Source organism: Arachis ipaensis, chromosome B08, assembly GCF_000816755.2.
Source record: "Arachis ipaensis cultivar K30076 chromosome B08, Araip1.1, whole genome shotgun sequence".
Taxonomy (NCBI): Eukaryota; Viridiplantae; Streptophyta; class Magnoliopsida; order Fabales; family Fabaceae; genus Arachis; species Arachis ipaensis.
In genome coordinates this window covers 80909954-80932190 of record NC_029792.2, presented here as the reverse complement: position 1 = coordinate 80932190, position 22237 = coordinate 80909954, and the positions used below count along the sequence as shown (strand labels likewise).

At 36.7% G+C, this 22237-nt stretch overlaps 1 long non-coding RNA gene across 3 annotated transcripts; it reads left to right on the top strand.

Annotated features, from left to right (window-relative positions):
- Positions 54 to 20927, top strand: LOC107614480. 3 transcript variants are annotated; one of them, XR_001614464.2, is made up of 4 exons: positions 54 to 64; positions 15395 to 15600; positions 16129 to 16218; positions 16492 to 20927. It is a non-coding gene; the product is annotated as an uncharacterized LOC107614480 (long non-coding RNA). The 3 variants fall into 3 exon arrangements; XR_002352647.1 differs by lacking the exon at positions 54 to 64 and adding an exon at positions 12474 to 12529 and having other exon boundaries at positions 15404 to 15600; XR_001614463.2 differs by lacking the exon at positions 54 to 64 and adding an exon at positions 14230 to 14302 and having other exon boundaries at positions 15404 to 15600.

The following is a 22237-nucleotide window of genomic DNA, read 5'->3' as shown; positions in this document are numbered from 1 at the left end:
CCTTCTTTTCATCATTATGAAGCTTCAGCCTTCATGGTTCATATGGTTTTAAAGTTGTTTTTATGTTAAATCAGGCGTAAAAGTACTTTTTGAAGCTTGTTCTTGGTTCAATTCTTGGCAGCTGCAAAAGAGGTAAGGTTTGGTAAATTAATCAATGATTAGTTGTGTTTTTGATGTGTAAAATCAGATCTTGTTGCTTGAGACTTGATTTTGAGTGTTTGTGTGATGATTTGATCATGAGATCTTGTTTTTTTGATATTTGAAAATCAAGTTATTGAAGGTTGTGGAGTTGTTGTTGTTGCTGCTGGAAAACGTGACCTTCTAACTATGATTTCAAGAGATTTGATGTGGTTTTGATGTGTATTTGATAGCTGAAATATTGCTCTTTGGTTTGGCAAAAATCGGGTAAAAATCTGTTACCAAAAAGATTGAAATCTGATGAACTTTTGGAAAAATATTTTTAGTTTTTGGAGGACAAGAAAAAAGTTTGGTTTTGATTATTTTGGGGTCAAAATCTAATTATTAAAAAATTTGGGGTTGAAAGTTAATTAAGAGAAAGTTGAGGGGCCAAAGTGCAAATATTAAAAGTCACGGGGTCAAAATGCAATTTCTAAAAAGTTCGGAAGTCAAAATTCAATTTTTCAAAGTTGAATAAAATATTATTTTAATATTAAAATATTAATAATATTGTTTTATTATTTATCATAAAATATTGATCAAAAGACAGTTTTTCTTAAAAGCCTCACAAAGGCAGTTTTGAGTCCAAAATTCTTTAATTCTCTTTATTAAACAACTAAGGAATATGTAAGGTAATGAAATAAGTTTTAAAAACTCATATACATATTAGAAGGAAAAGGAGTTAAAGGCTATAGAGCAGTGTGCTTAACCCTACAGAGTAAGTAGAGAATTATGAAATGAGATTACTGTGATGTTGTGATTCTTGATTTATGATTGTGGAGAGATGAAAGATTTGTGAAATGAGCTCACTGTGATGTTGTAATGCTTGATTTATGATTATGGAGAAATGATAGATTTGTGAAATGAGCTCATTGTGATGTTGTGATGCTTAATTTATGATTGTGGAGAGATGATAAAGATGATTACTAAGTGATAGAAAGTATGGTTATATGTGAAATATGAGCCTTTGGGCGATGTTGTGAATATTGTGCGGGGATGCCGTATTGTGCTGTTGCTTCCCAGACAGGCTGCTATAGAGAAGTACCAGCCCTGCAAGCTGAATGCTTCGTAGAGGCCTGACTAGCATACCTGCGGTATATTGAGATTTAAGCAATTACCAACCCTGCAAGTTGAGAGTACTTGGTAAAGGGTATGTGGTACTTAATCTGGGATTAAGTTCTGGGAAGGCCTTATCTATCTTGGAGGGTTGGATTGCGTCGGGTGCGGGTCAAAACCTACAAATAAGCTCATTGCCTGCAATAGGACCAGACGTGCATCATACTTGTTTGTGCATATTGTAATTGATTTGCCTATGTGAATAATTTTGTTTAATTGCTAATTGCTATACTTGACATAACTGCTCTTGATTGTGCTTGAACCTTATTACTTATGTTTGTGATTGAAATTGGTTGGGTTGCGGTGAATTGGATGTGATATAGCTATTTGGGTCTGAAGCCATGATTGATTATGTGATGGGTTGGAGACCTTGATTAATTTGACTTGTGGTTTAGTAAATTATGAAATATCAAGCTGGTTCAACATAGACTTAATGAACCTATGTTTGGAACAGGTTCGTCATTCGTACCATTAGGAAACTTTTAAGATTCTTTTATCTAAAAAGGGAGTTTGTTTTTCTGGTTAATTAACTAATTTCTTTTAAAAAGGTAATTTTTTATGGTTAAACCATCGAATTCAAAGGATTTAGAAACTTGCAAACGGACATTAAAAAAGGACTTAACTATAAACCCCAACCTTACTAAGTAGTTTGCAGTTCTTACCCTTTACACCTCTTCAGATTGACACGGGAGTCCTGTTCTACTAGATTGATCACCCGTATGCATACGAGGACCCAGTTCTCGATGAGTATTATATCTATTGCGTGGCACCTCGTGTACGTAATTATGTAGTACATGGTAGACCTTTTTAGCATCCTATTAGTACACCTTTCTTTGATCTTGTGTACCCTATGACTTTCCTCTTTCTTGGATGCAACCTGAGGAGAACCCTGAGATTGTAGATATATTTTCTGGTAGTGATGAGCCAGATGAGGCATCAGCAAATGGGCAACATTACCTACCCAATAGTTTTCTGTGAGGGGCTTTCGGATCAGAGACGATGAGACTTTTTGAGGCGTCCAGTCTAACTCCGGTACATTAGAGTATTTCCCTCACTTTTGCTAGCTTGCTCAGAGGGAATAGGTATATAATAGAGTTAGGCTAGCCTTGGTGCCAGCTTACGGGCTTTTGAACAGGCCAGGCCCTAATACATCTTATGTTCATGTATGTATATATTATATTAGTCGCTAACTGAGGGATGTTGTATTATAGTTTTGTACTAGTATAACTGAGCTACTTCTGTATCATGATGTATATTATGGTGTTATGTTCTATGTATTATGTTCTACTATTTTCTGAATGTGTGTACGCATGTTTCCTTATTATACTGTATGTATGCAACTATTACTACTATTGTTTAAAAAAAACTCGTAAACTCGCTGGGTGTTAACAACGAATAGGCTTATACTTATTAATTATTATTATGTATGGAGAAACAAGTTGGTAACGTTCAGCTTCTAGTATGATCATGATATGCTGGAAGTTGGGCCGTTATAGCAGCAGCTTTAATCGCAATATGCAAGGACCAAAACTCAACCCTATCACAATAACGCCACAGAAAATTCAGCAATATATAATGAAACAATGACTAAAAGGGTTTTCGAAGGAGAACGAATTACCGCACAAAAAAGAACCAAGACCAGAGCAACCGCAGCTCATTCGGTGGGCTCAGGTGAGCTACAACAGTGGCGGCTTGAACCACAGCGACCCAGATAATGGTGGCGACGTCGGACTCAACGAACAGCAGCAGCAATGGAAGCTTCGCGATAGCTCCTTCCCATACGTCGTCCCTCTCTCGGCTAACCTCCACTAACAGCGATGCTGAAGACCTCGACGGTGACGATGACCAGTGCGATGGTGAAGAAGCACGACAAAGACGGCTTAGTGAGACACGACGGCTCGAAGCGTCAGCGACAGCTCCTTTAGCTTGCGCTCTTTCCTTCCTCGTGATGCTCAATAACAATGGCGGCTCCCCTTCTCTCGCGAGCACCCTCCTCTCCTCCCTTCTTGGTAACTCAGTGCCGGTGATCCTCCATGCACAGCCATGACGACGACAGCAATAGCGGCGTGGCTATACTGGCGTCATCCTCTTCCCCCGACAGCGGTTCCCGTTCTTCGTAGCTCTCTTTCTCTCTTTTCTTTCTTTTTTTTTTCATGCGTGTGAGAGTATGGGGTGAGGGTGGGATGGTGGAATTGAGTGAGGGAGTGGATGAGTGTGTAGGTGTAATAGGGTTAGGGTTTTGATTTAGGAAAAAAGAGTGAAGGTAAGTTGGTAATTTCAAATAAAAATAGGGAGAATGTTGTAATTGAAAATCAATTTTATTCCAACAAAATTTTTTTGAAAGAAAATACTATTTATTCATCAAATTATAATTTATTCTCAAATAAATACTCTAATTTAAGAATTAGAGTTAATGAAATTAATTTTTTTATCCATAAAATAAAGTTCAAAATCTAAATATTCAAATTAAAGCGTATAAAATTCTCATTATTTTTCAATTACTAAAGCTTTAAATTTGAATGCAAAAATTATCCAATCAGTATAAAAATCACTGAAAATATACTCTTAAATAAATATAATAAATCATAAATAACTTATTTAATTTTCGAAAATTCAGGTTCTTACAAAATTTACCTCCACGAATAAATGGTGACAAGGACAAAAGAAGTATATAATGGAGATTCGTTAAATCTTTATGGCATGTGAAATTATATATTAAATGTTTATTAATTTTTAATAAATGAATCTCAGATTAAAATTAATAATTAGAGTAAATAACCATTTTTCTAATCATGAAAGATGCACACGCTAATAAAACTGACCATAAAAAATTGAAACTAAAGTTATACCCATACACAATAAGTTTTGTTCGACAAAAATAACCAATCGTTGAATTTTCATTGATAATTTCATAAATACCTCGCTCCTTTATTCTTTTTTCCTCGTCTTGCTTCCATAACCACCACCACTTCCGTCGCATCCGCCTTCACCCCCAAATTCTCTCACGTCGATTTGGTTTGTGGTTAATGAAGAGGAGCTTGTTGCGTAGGTCATCAAAATATAGTTGTTGTGGAATAAAACTATAATTAAAATTAAAGTTTAACAATTTTTAATGTTAAAAATATTAAAAATAATTAGTATTTGTCTTAACTAATTTGGATTAGTTGACTAGTTATCTCACTCGTCTGCTTATATAAGTATCAGGGATTCGAATCCCACATTGTGTGTTAGTGCACGAAATTGACTCTGCAATATTCACACAGATAGACTGGCAAGTGCACCGGGATGTCCAAGTGATACCTCAGGTGAATAAGGGTCGATCCCACGGAGATTATTGGTTTGAACAAGCAATGGCTTTCTTGTAGATCTTAGTCAGGCGGATAGAAAATTTAGTTGTTGTGGAAAAACGCATAAAAACAGAATAAATAAAGTATTACTGGATAGATGTAAAATCAATTGATAAGAGAATGGTTGAGGCTTCGTAGATGCTTCCTCCTTCTGGATCAACTTTTCTCACTGTCTACTTCAACTTCTGATGATTCATTCCATGGCAGGCTATAAGTAATTAATGCCAGGTCAGTGGTCATTAATCGCCTCTGCTTCAGATCAAACACCAGGTCAGTGGTCATCCAATCTGAACGGGGGTGAAGCTCTTGCAGTCCATTCCCTTTGTGATCCTACTCAAAATGCCATAGTCAAGGTTGGATCTTCCGGATCAGAGAATGCTGCTTCCTGATTCTAGCCTATACCACAAAGGCCCTAATCGTCCCGTACCTCAGCCGAACTGATGTCTCCAAGTCCCCAACGAAGTTGTGGATTAGCCGTTTAAGAGATGTATAATCAAGCTTGTAGTTCAATACTATGCCGTCAAGGACTTGCAAGAACCCATGTGGAATAGGGATGATGGTCAAGTTACACTCTCAATTCATTAGGATGAAGAACGAAGATACATCTTAGAATGGAATCAAGCATAGATTGAAATAGAATAGTTATATTATTAATCCAAAAGAATCAGCAGAGCTCCTAACCTTAACCTAGGCGCTTAGTGACTCATAACTTACAGAAAAGTAATGAAAGGTTCGAATGGGCAAAGCACTCTAACAAGGGTGATCTTTGTTCTATATATACTAGTTTAGCAACTAAGGATTACAAAAATAGGATAAACTAGGTTGATAGTGCGAAAATCCACTTCTGGGGGCCCTTGGTGAGTGTTTGGACTGAGCTAGGGGTGACTCTACGAGCTAGTACCCTTCTAGGGTGTTGAACGCCAGCTTTGGACTCATTTTTGGGCGTTGGATGCCAGCTGCTCCCTTTTGGGCGTCCAACGCTAGGAAGAGGGTGAAGTGTTGGTGTTGAACGCCTATTTTGGACCTTCATTTCCAAAGCAAAGTATGGACTATTATATATTACTTTTGAAAGCCCTAGATGTTAACTTTCCAAAGCCGTTAGGAGCGCGCCATTTGGACTTCTGCACCTCCAAAAACACTCCTTCGAGTGCACAGAGGTCAGAATCCGATAGCATCTGCAGTCCTTTCTTTGTCTCTGACTCAGACTTTTCCAAAGCTCCTCAATTTCAGCGAGAAATTACCTGAAATCATCATAAAACGCAACAACTCAAAGTAGAATCTAAAAATGTGAATTTTGCACTAAAACCTATGAAAATATAATAAAACTTAAACAAAACATAATAAAAACTATATGAAAATGATGCCAAAAAGCGTATAAAATATCCGCTCATAAGAACACCAAATGTAACACCCCGTTACCCTAAGCCTTACCTCGTGCCGTAAAGCGAAGGATAAGAAAGTGTCATGACAGTTCTAAGGCTCGTATAATATCATATATACATATATAGAAAGAAATAGTAATACTAGAAGACCGATGAAGGAATGAAAGCTCAAATTGCATTAGGCGGAATTACGAAATGCGAAGCATTCACACACGATAACTAAACGCATAAGTATGATAGAACAAGACATAATATATAAAACCTTGTAGATAGCTCCAGGATACACAAGGCAATAATTTAAGTAAACAAGATATATATATATATATATATATATATATATAAGTGTGAAATACCAAAAAAATGACTAGTCACAGCCTGCGGAGTTTAGGCCGGCTAATCAAACTAAATACAACAGGATTTCGAAGTTTAAAACAGCAACAACCTATCTCTCAAAGTTTTCAGAAAATAAAGCCTCTAAGGCAACAAAGTTAAATATACAAGAGGTGAGAGAATACTACAACAAAAGTAAAACAGAAATAAACAAGGAAAGAACCATACTCTGCTCTGTCACCCTGTCCGCAATTTCACCGAGGTGAATTACGACCTGCATCTGAAAATAAAAAAAATCATAGGGTATGAGAACCGGAGGTTCTTAGTATGGTAACAGTGCCCAATATATAAGATGTAAGGTTCCGAGACGCCAAAGGCAATCCTAGAACTTCACATCGAAAACAGATATTCAAGCTTACCAAAATAAATAACGTAATCCGTAAAAAATAAACAGGGTTATCTAAACTTAGGGGATTTCTAGCTAGTACTAATCACACCGCTGTATCCCACAACCTTCGCCATCCTAACCTCCGTGCATTCCCATCGCCACCGCCTTCCGAACCTCCTCAATCCCAGCATAAAACATAAGTAATACAGACAAGTAAAGCACAGGTAAAGTACATGTACAACAAATAGAACAATTATCAAGTAAACATGTGATTCATTTAGGCATAACAGAAATTAAGCAAAGCAAACAAGCAGGTAGAAGATGCATATGATGAATGTCTTTCCTATTGGCTCGTGATATCACTTGTCGGTTTATAAATGCCAACCCCAAACATCCTTTCGGATGTAGCTTTTCTATCTCTCCCATGGATATAGTGCCAGGCACACTATATTGACCCACGGATATAGTGTCGGACACATTCTATTGACCCACGGATATAGTGCCAGGAACACTCGCATGCGTAACCCAAGGATATAGTGCCTGGCACACTCTTGTAGCCGAAAAGGTTATTAATCATAATTCATTACCAGGGACATAGTGCCCTGTATACTATCGTACTTAACCCAAGGATATAGTGCTTGACACACTCTCAACATTCAATAAGATCTTCATTTCTTTTTGAGTTATCATCATACTTAACCCAAGGATATAGTGCCTGGTACACTCTCAACGTTCAACAAGTTCATCATTCTTTTCTGAGTCCTCAACTTATCATAACCATCATGATTTTCCATTTTTCTCAAATTTGCCATCAAGTATCATCACCTCTCAAATCGTCTTAGTCATCCCCAATATAGTATTCAGCCTGCTTACCCACCACTTCAGCAACCTAAACCACCGTCTTCTAAACTCATTACCAAAAATACCCCTTTTAATTCACTTATTGTTTTCTCCCTTGATTCAAGATCCAAAAACTGGCAAAAAGGTTTTAAATAAGTGTTACGGAAGTTTGCAAGCTTGCCAGGAGGGTAAAACGGTTAAAAACACAGTTTTTATTGAAAAACAGGGCAGTGTGCGTATGCATAGGGTTGTGCGTACACACGCTTAGAAGATTTTTCCGAGCTTGTGCGTACGCATGACATTGTGCGTACGCACAACATGCAAATTTTACAGAGTGTGTGTGCGAACGCCCTCAACAGTAGGTATATCCCTGTGTGTGTGTGCGCATCAAAGTGTGCGTACGCACGTTTTCAAAATTCACAGGGTGTGCGTGCGCCTAAAGGTGTGCGTACGCACAAGTCAAAACATGGCCCCCATTCAGAGCACATGCACAGCAGTGTGCGTGCGCACACAAACCAGAAATCACAAATTCTGCAACTTCACAGAATTCAGATTTTTGACACCAACTTCCAACAATCATATCTTTTTCTACAAAACTCCGATTTCTACGAAATCTATACCGTTTTAAATCTATTTGAATCATCTTTAATTTGATACAAAACAATCAATTTCAAAAATTGTAGTTCAGGATATGATCCGCCAAAGTTGGCCTAAAACCCATTTTTACCAAAAACCTTAAAAACTCAAATTCACCAAAATTCTAAATTCAAAACCAAATTACTCACAATCCAAACAATACCAAAACAACACAAAGCCATTTAATACTCACCTCATCCAACTTTAATATTCAACCTAAGTTCACATCAAATTCCTTCAACCACCATTCAATATCAACACCAACGAAATGATTCAAAATCCAAAATCATCATTAACATTTATCATCACACATCATAATCATCAATATCCTTCATTCCAAACCATCACAAATATTTTACATTAACATATTACCATAAATTCTCATAATCCTCATTATTCATCAATATAACTAATCACCATCAATACTCATCAACACCAATAATTTTCAACAATCATCAACAACCACAATAATCCAATACAACCAACAATTAATGTCAATTCACATATAATTATTCATACACCAATATCATTCAATCCTATCTTAGGGTCAACTAGCCTAAGTGTCCAGAAACATTACATATTACATAAAGGAAACCGAAACCATACCTTAGCCGATCCCCAATATGCACAAAATACCAAAATGAAGCCACCAAGCTCGATCCAAAGCCTCAAACCAACTCCAATAAACACCAAAACTCAATCTAACATCACCTAACATACAAAGATCAATCTTAGGGTTTACAAAAACAACTAAACACAAGGGTTTAGTGAAACCTTACCTTACCAATAGGGGTAAAACCCAACAATACTCCAATCCTAGATCACCCCTAAACAACTAAAACACAAAGAAACTTAAAAATCCAAAGCCATTTTCGAGTTCAATGGAAAAAATGAAAAATGGGTAGAGTACAAAGCAATACTCACCACAAAACCTATATAGAATCGAAGAGCTTGATGAGGGCTTCGCGTGGCTGCAAACAACTTGTCAATCGGAGCTCCGTAGCTCAAGTTATGGCTCCCAAAAGATAATAATGAATAGTGTCACCATACCCTCACCTCTCTTCTCTCTCAATCCGCGTGGCTCTCTTTGTGGAGGGTAAAAATGAGCTGAGTTGCTCATTAAATCACTTACATATGTTGGGCTTTGGGCCCGGTCCAACTCATTAGCATTTTTATTCCCTTTGACCCACCTTTGGCCAAAACCCTTAAGATTAGCGCCCGATTTTCAATTTTCAAATTATTTTTATTCTTTCAAAACAATAAATCAATTTTCAAAATCTTGTTTTTCTCAAAATACGGTACCGAACAGTCTAGAGTCGGTACTGCCGGCTTAATCACCGGTACACATTTTTATAAAACTTTTTAATAAAGCTCAGTTTCAATTAGATGAGCGGGACTAGTGGCTATTCACTTCAGAATAGCTTTGGCATCTCATTTTTCTTTGAAACTTAGAATAATTGGTATTTTTAGGAACTCAGAATCCAGATGATATTATTGACTCTCCTAGTTTAGTTCTTTTTTATTCTTGAACACAGCTTCTTTTGAGTCTTGGCCGTGACCCTAAGCGCTTTGCTTTCTAGTATTACCACCGTATACATAAATGTCACAGACACTTAACTGGGTAAACCCTTAAGGATTGTGATTCAGCTTTGCTAGAATCTCCAGTTAGTGGTGTCCAGAGTTCTTAAGCACACTCTTTTGCTTTGGATCACGACTTTAACTGCTCAGTCTCAAGTTTTTCACTTGACACCTTCACACAACAAGCATATAGTTAGGGAAGCATCTCATTTGAACTGTTTTAGGCCAAGATTTTGTTTCTTTCAGGCCCTCCTAACTATTGATGCTCAAAACCTTGGATCCTTGCTCTTGCCTTTTGGTTTAAAGAGCTATTGGCTTTTTCTTTTTCTTTTGCTTCTTTTTTTCTTTTTTTTTCTCTTTTTTTTTGCTTCTTTCTTTTTCTTTTTTTTTCTTTTTGCTGCTTTTTCTTGCTTCAAGAATCCCTTTTTTTTTGGATTTTTTCAGATTACCAATAATACTTCTCCTTTTTCATCATTCTTTCAAGTGCCAATATTCTTAACTCCAACATCAAATATGCACTGTTCATACATTCAGAAAGTAAAAGTAATGCCACCACATCAAATAATTGATTATTATATAACTCGAAATTCATGTACAGAAAAATAAGATAAACAAAGGGGAGTATAGAATGTGACCACCTTAGTGACGGTGGCTGCTGCTTCCTCTAGAGAATCCAATAGAGCGCTTGATTTCTTCTATGTCACGCCCCTGTCTCTATTGTTCTTCTCTCATGGCTCTTTGATTTTCTCTTATCTCATGGAGGATGGTGGAATGCTCTTAGTGTCCCATCCTCAGCTGATCCATGTTGGAGCTTAATTCTCCTAGAGAAGTATTCAGTTGATCCCAATAACTTTAGGGAGGAAAATGTATCCCTTGAGGCATTTCAAGGATTTCTTGTTGAGGCAGCCCCACATGCTCTTGCTGTGGTTTACGTGCCGTCTCTCTAACATGCTCCATGCTTCTTTTAGTGATGGGCTTGTCCTCCTCAATAGAGATGTCTCCTTTTATGACAATTCCAGCTGAATTGCATAAGTGACATATGAGGTGAGGGAATGCCAACCTGGCTTGAGTGGAGGTCTTTTCTGCCACCTTGTACAGCTCTTGAGGTATCACCTCATGTACCTCAACCTCGTCTCCAAGAATGATATAGTGAATCATGATGGCTCGATCAATGGTCACTTTGGACCGGTTGCTAGTAGGGATGATAGAGTGTTGGATAAATTCCAACCATCCTCTAGCTACAAGCTTGAGGTCAAGCCTTCTTAGTTGGATAGGCTTTCCATGAGCATCCCTTCTCCATTGTGCTCCTTCCATACAAATGTCTAAAAGGACTTGGTCCAGTCTTTGATCAAAATTTACTCTTCTAGTGTAAGGATGTGGGTCTCCATGCATTACTGGCAAATGGAGGGCCAACCTTACACTTTCTGGGCTGAAATCTAAGGGTCGCCTTTGGACCATGGTGCTCCAGTTTTAGGGCTTAGGTTCACACTTGTATCATGATGTTTAGTGACTCATGCATTGGAATAGAACTCTTGAACCATCAAGATTCTGACTTCCGGGATAGGATTGGTTAGAACTTCCCAACCACTCCTCCAAATTTCTCGTCAGATCTCTGGGTACTCATTCTTTTTAAGCCTAAAGGGGATGTCAGGAATCACCTTCTTCTTTGCCACTACTTTATAGAAGTGGTCTTGATGAGCCTTAGTAAGGAATCTCTCCCTTTCCCAAGGTTTGAAGGCTGAAGCTATGGCTTTTTCTTTTCTCTTTCTAGAGGATTCTTTGACTTTGGGTGCCATAAGTGTGTATCGAAAGCAAAAAGTAAGGCTTTTTCAACACCAAACTTCAAAGCTTTGCTCGTCCTCGAGTAAAAAATGAAAGAAAATAGTAGAAGAAGAAGAAAATGGGTGGAGAAAGAGGGAGAGAGGGGTTCGGCCAAGTGGGGGCTTATGTGTATAAATTGTATGTTGAAAGGGTTGGAAGAAAGGGTATTTATAAGGGTGGGATGGGCTAGGGTTCAAATGTGAGGGGGGCACTACAATAAAAATGGCCTATGGCCACGCTTTTTTTTTGCCACGCTTTAAAAGCATGCCCAAAAGTGATCAAAATGGCCACGCAGTTGTGAGGGTGGCGATTGAATAGAGATTCGGCCACATTTTTTCTTGCCACGCTTTAAAAACGTGGCGAAAAGGGTCAACGGCCACGCTTTTGGAAGGGTGGCAATTGATTAGTGATATGGCCACATTTTTTTGCCACGCTTCAAAAACGTAGCTATAGAGTGAAACAGGGTCATTTTAAAAGCGTGGCAACAGATCTTCATTATGGTTGCGGTTATGAAGCGTGGCCATATACTGGCACTATTTTGGCGTGCTTTAAAGCGTGGCCAAAAGGTTATTGAACAATAAAACTCTTATGACCCAGAACAAAGCTTCAATCCGGATCTCCTGCTCGCTCGTTATTGAACAAACAAACCCTTATTACCGTCGTCACTCTCAACTCTCAACTCTCATCTCCATGGCAACCCTAGAAGAGGGTAGATCCCCACTGTGCCATTAGCCTGGTCTCCTCCTTGTCACTAGCGTCGTCCTCCTCGCCGATCTCATCTGCATCTTCCTGCCACCATGCCCTAACCCTCACCGTTGCCTTCCTTGTCATCGCGCTGCTACATCCCCTCCACCGCGCCTCCACCGTGCATTTGCTGCATCCCTCGTTCGTGTTTGCCTCGATTTTCCGTGCGGGTGCATTCGTCTCTGCTTTGCTCCCAGCCCCTTCAATGTAAGCTCTTCCATCATTTTCTATCACTTCGTACTCCCCCACTCATCTAATTACTCTCCTGAATTTACTTTTCTTTATTAGCTTATTTACTTTCTGCTTCCTACAGAATCATGTGTTTCAAATACATCGAAATGAACCCTAGGCACGCTGTATTGCTCTTGTTAGTTTTGCGCCTTTCATTTTGTTTTAGCTTTCGCTAGGTTAAAAATCTGTTTCTCATTTGGTGAATTCGCATAGAAAATATTTAGCTTTCTAGGGGTTTTCACACTCATCTTAGAAATGTTTGTTACTTTGTTGTTGAATTAAATATCATTAGATTGGTATGTATGTGGCAAAATTCTAATTTAAGTCCTGACAAACAAATTCTTAAGTCATTTTTGTTTTTGGTTTCTTCTAATCTTAATGAAGTCTGCACTGTCCAATGAGTAATTAGTTTATGAAATTAGAAGTTGTTTCTACACTAGTTTACTATTAGTTTCCACACTCCTTTGAAAAATAAAATTAATCATGATTATTATTATTATTATTTTAATTTCTATATATGCTTGTCGAACACTACAATAATAAACAATTGTGTTAGACTTTGCATATGTTATATACCATATGTATTGCTTTAGGCTTTACCTAAATGGTTTACTTTAATAATTTACTCATTTGATTCAAAGAGAAAGAAGAACAGAGGGTGATTTATTTAATTTTTGCCTATAATTATTGCACTCATTACCACATGTGAACATATAGATTGATCAACTTGAGAATCCTCAATATACTTTCAAATTGTAGTTTATTACTTTATTCTTTTATGCAAGAAATTGATCTAAATTGATGGCAAGCGTGTTTCCTTTATTGGTGCAACAATATTCATGTACATTTGAAAACTGTAAACAGAATATGTCGAAGATTATGAGGAAATTCATTCAATAAGCACTTTATTTTTGGTAGAATTTGTGTCTGTGTAAAATTGGGAATGTTATCAAATAAAAACTAAATCAGTGTGGTTTAAAATTGGGAATGCTATCAAATGGGTCATATCAGTTAAAATAAGCCTTATTTAAATTTGAATTTACTTTTCACTTATTCAAAATAAGCCTTATTTGATCTACTTCTATTGCCATTCAAGTCAAATGATTGTATAGAGTTAGTGTAGTTTGTGTTTTTGAACAATTTAGTGTAGTTATTGTACTTATTGCTTGTAAATTGTAGTGGCATTGTAGCTTGTAGGCATTATTAAAATTGAAGGGAAGGGGATCCTAATGCACTTTTCCATCAGCAATCAGCAGCTCCCAACACTTGCTTCAATTTTCCCTTTTTTATTCCTTCACATTCACATCAACCCACTTTATACTTTGCATTAACTAGCAATCACTTTTTGTATAAAAGAAATATAAGTTTATTCATGTTTTTCAATTGGTGTTACCACAGTTATTTAAATTGTATTAAAGTTTAAGAAAATTGAAAACAAAATTATGGGTTAGGACTTAGGAGTATAGAAGTATAAATGGCACAACATGATGAATGGGTTTTAGTAGTAGTAGAAAGAACAAATGCATTAGGCCATTTAAGGACATTCTACTCTCTTGCTATTTTTAATTAGCTGTTTGCGTTTCATTATTCATGTCCATTGGAGGGTTGTCTAAGTGAGAATTTGTCAATTTTTATCACAGATTCACAAACCTAGTCGATTTTGCCACTAAACTGATTTGTAAAGAACTCCAAGCACTGAAACCACTACTTAGGTAACCATTTTTGTATGCTGTTGAGTTAATTTCATTTGATAAATCATTGACAGTGAGTGGTCATGAGCAAAGAGCAATAATAGATTCTTCAGTGTATAAATGTGTAGCATATTGTTCTTTATGTGACGTAGATTAATCACCATTAATAGGATGGAGCATATGAACATTGTTGTGTATTGGGAATTGTCTACAATTAAAATGGCCAAGATAATTCCATTCTTCCTCTAATTCCCATTCTGCCCTTCTTTATTCATGCACTGCAATTCATGATAAATCAAATTGGACTCTACTTTCAACTTTTAACTTTACACACTTGAGAGTTTTTATATATGTAGATCTGAATTAATACGTTTGTTATTATAGCAGTTAGATTAAGTTCATCAATTAATATAAAGGGCTAGCTAGCTATATGTTACTGATAAGTTCAGTTTCATCTAATATATAAAATTAAATTGATTATTGTTGTTGTTGTTGCAGTTCAGTTTCAACTATGTATGTTAGTTCAATTAAGGACTTCATATTTGAGTAATTAACTATATGAGTTTGCAAAATAACACTATAGTTAATCTTTTGGAAGAGTTTAGTTTTATTTGTAGTATAGGATATATATGTAGGATCAATGCATTACGAAGTTGAAATAATATTACAAAGAAAAGAAAAAGTGGCTTTTTAGTTTTTATTCCTCTACTTGTTTAATTTTGATTTGTGGGTCTCAATTCAAAAGCTGTGGATATGTATCATATGTGGAAATGTGCTCCCCCTTCTCACTTAAACAAATATATACATATATATCTCAATAGAAGATTGATAGTTTAATGCGAACATGGAATGATTTATTGTAATTCATATTGATTGATCATGCATGAACTTAAAATAGCTCAAACTAAGAAATGAAATATGCATGCTGGACACAATTGTTTAATATTTTTAGAAAGCTCAATCAAGTAGTTGTAATGAGAAAAGTGTTTGTTGCTGCTGGCTTCAGGCTATTGTTTAAAAATGATTCTATAGATAAGTGAATAGAAAGATCTTAAGCTTCATTCTTTGTCATATGGCATATGTGTTTTTATTGTAAGTTGTAACTCACTCAAGTCAATCCAGGTGGCTTCCTAATGTGCCATTCCTTCCAGTCCACGAGAGTTTGGGTTTGAGAGCCTCTAGGTGTGGCAAGCATACAGCGAGCAAATCTGGCAGCTGGCTAAGGTTGGAGAGACCATGGCGGGGCAGGTGACTCCGACGTGGAAGACCTTTTTCTAGCCCTGGTTGCAGCACACTTCTTTTGCCTGTTTTATTAGGAGGTAGTGTATTTTAATTTATTTTATGGAAGGCTGGAGTCCTCTTTTAAAACAAACTAATTAATAAGGAATTAATTATGGGGCTGATTTAAAAGAGATTTTGTACTTGTATCTAATTTTTCTTAAGTTCTCGTTCCAGTATTGTTTTGAATGCATGTATGTAACGAGCTATAATATATATTGACAAGGAAATAAACAACCCAAAACACAAATCAATTATGGATTGGCTCTTTCCATTGAAAAACTATTTTCAATGAAGCTTATTATAGTTAGATGTTTGGAGCCATTTGTGGAGAGATAATTGTTTCATTTTATCTCATGATCGAACATGTGAATAATTACTAATAAAATTTATTTGTTAAAAAATAATTTATTTATACTAAAAAGTATTAAAAATATTTATATTTTAATATTTACTTAAGTCTTAGTCTATTTTTGTTCAAGTTTTCGATAGTTATTTATCCACTATTACTGCCATTTCTTTATTCTGCTGCTCCTGTGGTAATATAATAATCTGCTGCTACTGAATAGCTGTTCGCTGCCGCTGCTATCTCTCTAATTCTGCTTCTGCTGTGCTACCACTTTGCTACTGCTGTGGAACAAATTAAGACAGTAATTAAGGTTGGTTTATGCAAATTTAAATACATCTATTAATTTGTTATTGATATTATGCGTGCAACTTAGTGCTTTCCTGAGGCACTCATCAATTTAGGCCCTTCTTTAAGCATTGCTAAAATTCAATTTCTCTGTTATTTTATGTCTAATGCCTTTAAAGTATTTTGGAAGCTTGCACAACATTGTCTCTTAGTTAATTAGGATGCTAAATTCGTAGTTAGTGAGACTAACAGTAAAGACTTTAATCTAGAAACTTAGCTATCTATTTGAAATATATAGGTTTTCGATGGATATGTCGAAAGACTGGATGGATACACCACGTTATGAGAAAGAATATGAAGTTGGTGTAGAATGATTTTTACACTTTGCTTTCTCATCAACAGGAGTTCCTCAAGGGGAAGAAATTCAATGCCCATGTGCAAAGTATTGTAATAAACTTTGGTTAAAGAGAGATGACGTATATGATCATCTAATATGCCACAGTTTTGTAAAAGGTTATAGGCGGTGGTTTAATCATGGGGAATCACTTTTTGCTATGGATATTGACAGTGACATATAGACGATGAATATAACTGCAATGATAATATTGATGAGTTGTTACGTGATAGATTTAGAGATACTACACAAGTTGACAGACAAAACATGGGGCCCAACGAATGTGCAAAGGAGTTTTATAAATTGGTAGACGATGCAAGCCAAGAACTATACCCCGGGTGTAAAGGATTCACAAGACTATCCTTTACCATTCGTCTTGTTAAAATGCTTGCATGGTTGGAGTAATGCGTCATTTTCTTCTCTCTTGGAATTATTGAAAGAAGCAATGCCATATTTGAATGTTCCTATTTCTTTCGATAAAACCAAGAATATGGTGAAGAACTTGGGTTATGACTACCAAAAGATCGATGCATGTCGCAATGACTGCATGTTGTATCGGAACGGGTATAAGAATGACTCATCTTGTCATGTCTGTGGAACATCCCATTATATTGAGCATTATGAAGAAGAGGATGATGTTACCTCATCTAGAAAGCCTCGCAAAGTTGCTCCGAAAACTCTAAGGCATTTCCCTTTGATTCTCAGACTTCAACGGCTTTTTATGTGCACAAGAACTGTCGAAGCTATGTCTTAGCATAACAATGAGTGTGCTAAAGACGGGTCCTTAAGGCATCTTGCCGATGGTGAATCTTGGAAGCATTTGACAATCAATATGAAGATTTTGCAACGGAGCCTCGTAATGTGAAACTTGGGTTAGCAAGCGACGGATTCAATCCATTTCGAACTTTGAGTAGTACACACAGTATATAGCTTGTTGTTCTGATGGTGTATAATCTACCCCCTTGGATGAGCATGAAGCCTGATTATTTTATGCTATCTTTACTCATTCCTGGACCACAATCACCGGAAAATGACATTGATGTCTTTCTTCAACCGTTGATTGAAGTCTTCAACCGTTGATTGAAGAATTAAAAGAACTATGGGAGTTAGGTGTCGAAACATATGATTCCAAAGAAAACAAAACATTCAACATGAGAGCATGTCTTTTGTGGACAATTAATGACTTTCCTGCATATGCTATGTTATCTGGGTGGAGTACAAAGGAAAAATTGGCTTGTCCATGTTGTAATGATGAGACTTCTTCTATCTATCTGAAATATAGTCACAAGACTGTTTATATGTATCACCAAAGGTTTTTACCCATGAATCATCCATGGAGGCATAAGAAAATATCTTTCAATGGAAAAACTGAACTCAGGTCTCCATCGCAGTTGTTAGAAGGTTCAACTGTATTTGATATATTGCAAGAGGTAGATAATTCTTCTGGGAAGAAGCAAAAGAGATTAAAGAATGCCATATCAAATTGGAAAAAATGGTCAATCTTTTTTGATTTACCATATTGGAAGTTCAACATGTTTAGACACAACCTTGATGTCATGCACATAGAGAAAAATATAGTTGATAGCATAATTGAAACTCTTTTAGATATTCCCAGAAAGACAAAAGATCATGCAATTGCTCGTTTTGACCTTAAAGACATGGGTATCAGGAAAAACCTTCAACTAGAAAATATGAAGGATGGAAAAAAAACTAAGTTAGCATAGGCATGCTTTTCAATGACTCCAACAAAGAAAACAATCTTTTGTAGTATGTTAAAAGTGGCAAAATTACCAGACGGTAGCGCTTCCAATATTGCTCGATGTGTGCATGAAATAGAAAAGAAGATTTCTGGTTACAAGACCCATGATGCTCATTTCATGTTGCATTACTTGTTGCAAGTACCAATCAAAAGCATACTTCCTGACCATGTTGCTATCGCTCTAGTTCGATTATGTTCATTTTTCGCCGAATATGTCAGAAGGTAATTAGCCTAGATGAGGTAGTTAACTTAGAAGCGGATATTGCTGAGACATTATGCCAATTGGAGAGGATTTCCCCTCCTAGCTTTTTTGACATAATGGTGCACTTGCCTATTCATTTGGCAAATGAAGTGAGGTTAGGTGGTCCAGTTCAATATCGTTGGATGTACCCTGTTGAACGGTATATGTGCACACTAAAATCGTATGTTCGTAATAGAAGTCGTCCAGAAGGATCTATTGCTGAAGGATATTTGGCGAATAAGTGTATAAATTTTTGCTAAAGATATTTGCATGAAAATGTTCAGACAAGATTTAATAGAATCCCTCGGAACAACGATGAGTGTGTTTCGGATGAGGTGCGAACTCCTAGTTTGTTTCCAAGCAAAGGATGTCCTCTTGGTGGAAAAATGGGAGATTTAGTTATTTTAGATGAAAAATCAGAAATACAAGGTCATGCATACATCCTAAACGATTGTGATAAGTTCGAAGTCTGCATGAGGTATTTTGTTCGATTCATTATCATTTGTTAGATCTCAATCATTATATTTAACCTTACTAACAAATAAGACTATGAATATTTAATCTCTTCAAAGAGCATGAGGAGGTGGTTAATGATAACAATCCATGAAGAACAAAGTTGGAAAAAGCCAAAGACCGTAGTCAACAATTTTTAGAATGGTTTAAAATTCATGCCATGAAAAAGGATGTGCCTGGTTGCGCAAAAGGGTTGGCTAGGGATCCAAATAGAGTTGCAAAAATATTTTCAGGTTATATTATCAATGGGTATAAATTCCATACAAGGCACTGTGATGCGAGACGTAAAACTCAAAATAGTGGTATCACATTAGAGGCATTGACTCCTAGTTTTGCTAGTGTGAAAGATAAGAATCCAATCGAAGCAAAAGTAGCCTGCTATGGTAGAATAGTTGATATGTTTGAGTTAGATTATTATGGCTAATTTAAGGTAGTCCTATTTAAGTGTGAGTGGTATACAGTTAGAAAAGATAACTCTGGTCTTTCATGTGTATTTCAATAAAAAATGCTACCAAGAAGAACCATTTGTGCTAGCATCTCAAGTGTGCAAGACCCATATGTCCGTTGGTGCACATGTACGCAAAACCCACACTATTTTGTACAACAGCAGCAGTACCAGCAAGTGCACTGGGTCGTCCAAGTAATACCTGAGCGAGTCAGGGTCGATCCCACGAGGATTGTGGCTTGAAGCAAACTTATGGTTGTCTTGCAGGTCTTAGACAGGCGGAATCAGAAGGAGTTCAATACATAAATATTTATGGGATTATTTGAAATAAGGATAGGAATAGAGTTGAGAGTTGGAGTTGCTTTGTCTTTCTGAAGTAACTCTGGTACTACTGTCTTCTTTGCTTGTGAATGATCTTCTTCTATGGCAGGCTGTAAGTGATCAAAGCCACACCAATGGTCCTTGATCTCCTCTGCTACAGGTTGAACACGGCCATGGCCAGTGGTCGTGATATTCAATCTGACGAAGGGTGACGCGCATAGCAGTCCATTCTCCTGGCGATCCTGCTTAAAACTCCACAGATAAGGTAGAATCTTTCGGATTAGAGAACGCTACTTCTTGGATTTAGCCTATACCCCGGAGACCTTAATCTCTCCGAAGATCGGCTGAACTGGTATTTCGAGAAGTCCCCAACGAAATCATAGATTAACCATCTGAGAGATGTATAATCATAGCTATTGGCTCGTGCTTTTCTTCCAGGTACTCACACGAACCCAAGTAGACGCGGGTGTTTGTCAGGCACGTTTGTCTTAATGTGATGAATAGAGCCAATTTGTCAGATCGTCCTGTTTATCACGATGAAGATCAGAATATACATCTTAGAGATAAATCAGACACAGATCGAAGAAGAAGAAATAGTACTTTTATTAATTCATAGGACTCAGAAGGGCTCCTCCCCTCAACCTAGGAGATTTAGAAACTCATACTGAAAATAAAAACAAAGATAAAAACGTGTATGGAGCTCTCCTGAATCGGAGAGTGATGATGTTATCCTCACTCGGAGAATAATAATGAATTACATAGATAAAATCCCTTAAATACTAAACAAAAGACTATTAAGGGTAAAGTAGTCTATTTAGTGCTAAAATCCACTTCTGAGGCCCACTTGGCGAGTGTTTGGGCTGAGCTTTAATGAGATCCATGTGCTATGAGGTTCCTTGGGCGTGGAATGCCAGCTAGGGGTCCTCTCTGGGTCTTTGGACGTTGGGCTAATCTCTTTGGGTGCTGGACAACTGGAAGGGGGCAGGAAGGTGGCGTTGGACGCCAGTTTTGGGCCTTCTAATCCAAAGCAAAGTATGAACTATTATTTATTGCTAGAAAGCTCTGGAAGTCAGATTTCCATAGTCATTGAGAACGCTCCATTTGGACTTCTGTAGCTCCAAAAAAGCTCNNNNTTTAACACTAAAACCTATAAAAACTTAATAAAAACTAAATAAAAACTACTAAAAACTATATGAAAGTGATGTCAAAAAGCGTATAAAATATCCGCTCATCACAACACCAAACTATAACTATTTCTTGTCCCCAAGCAACTAAAAACACAGTAGGATAAAAATAAAATTAAGATACAATAAATTTTTAAGTTCCAAATGAAGCTTAGTTATAATCAGATGAGCGGGACTTAGTAGCTTTTTGCTTCTGAATAGTTTTGGCATCTCACTATCCCTTGAAACTCAGAAATGTTGGCATCTTTAGGAACTCAGAATCTAGATGATATTATTGACTCTTTTAGTTAAGCTTATTTTGATTCTTGAACACAGCTTTCTGAGTATTGGCTGTGACCCTAAGCACTCTATTTTCCAGTATTACCACCGGATACATTCATGCTACAGACACTTTACATGGGTGAACCTTTTCAGATTGTGACTCAGCTTTGCTAGAGTCCCCAGATAGAGGTGTCCAGAGTTCTTAAGCACACTTCTTTTGCTTTGAACCGCGACTTTAACCGCTCAGTCTCAAGCTTTTCACTTGACACCTTCACGCCCCAAGCACATGGTTAGGGACAGCTTAGATTGAGCTGCGTAGGCCAGGATTTTATTCCTTTGGGCCCTCCTATCCATTAATGCTCAAAGCCTTGGGTCCTTTTATCCTTGCCTTTTGGTTTAAAGGGTTATTGGCTTTTTCAATCTACCCTCCTTTTCCTGCATTTTTGGGCAGAAATGGATTTTTCTGCTTATTTTTTTCTTTTTCTTTTTCACCATTTTTTTCTTTCTTACATGCATATAATTTTTTTCCTTTTGCAACATGCTTTTTCTTCTTCTTTTTGTTGTTTTTTCTTGCTTCAAGAATCAATTTTTAGATTTTTTAGATTATCAATAATATTTTTCCTTTTTCCTTATTCTTTCAAGAGCCAACATTCATAAATTTCAACTTCAAATATGCACTGTTTATTTCATTCATTCAGAAAACAAAAGCAAATGATACCACATCAAACTAATTAAACTACTCTTATTTTAAACTTGAAATTCATGCATCTCTCAATTCTTTTAAAAAAATTTTATTTAAGCAAGGTGAGAGATATATGGAATATTTTACAATTTTAAGACATCAATGCAAATGATCATGCAACTAGATCAAGAAAACAGATAAACAGACAGAAAATAGAAAAATAACAGGAAAGGAGTAAAAGAGA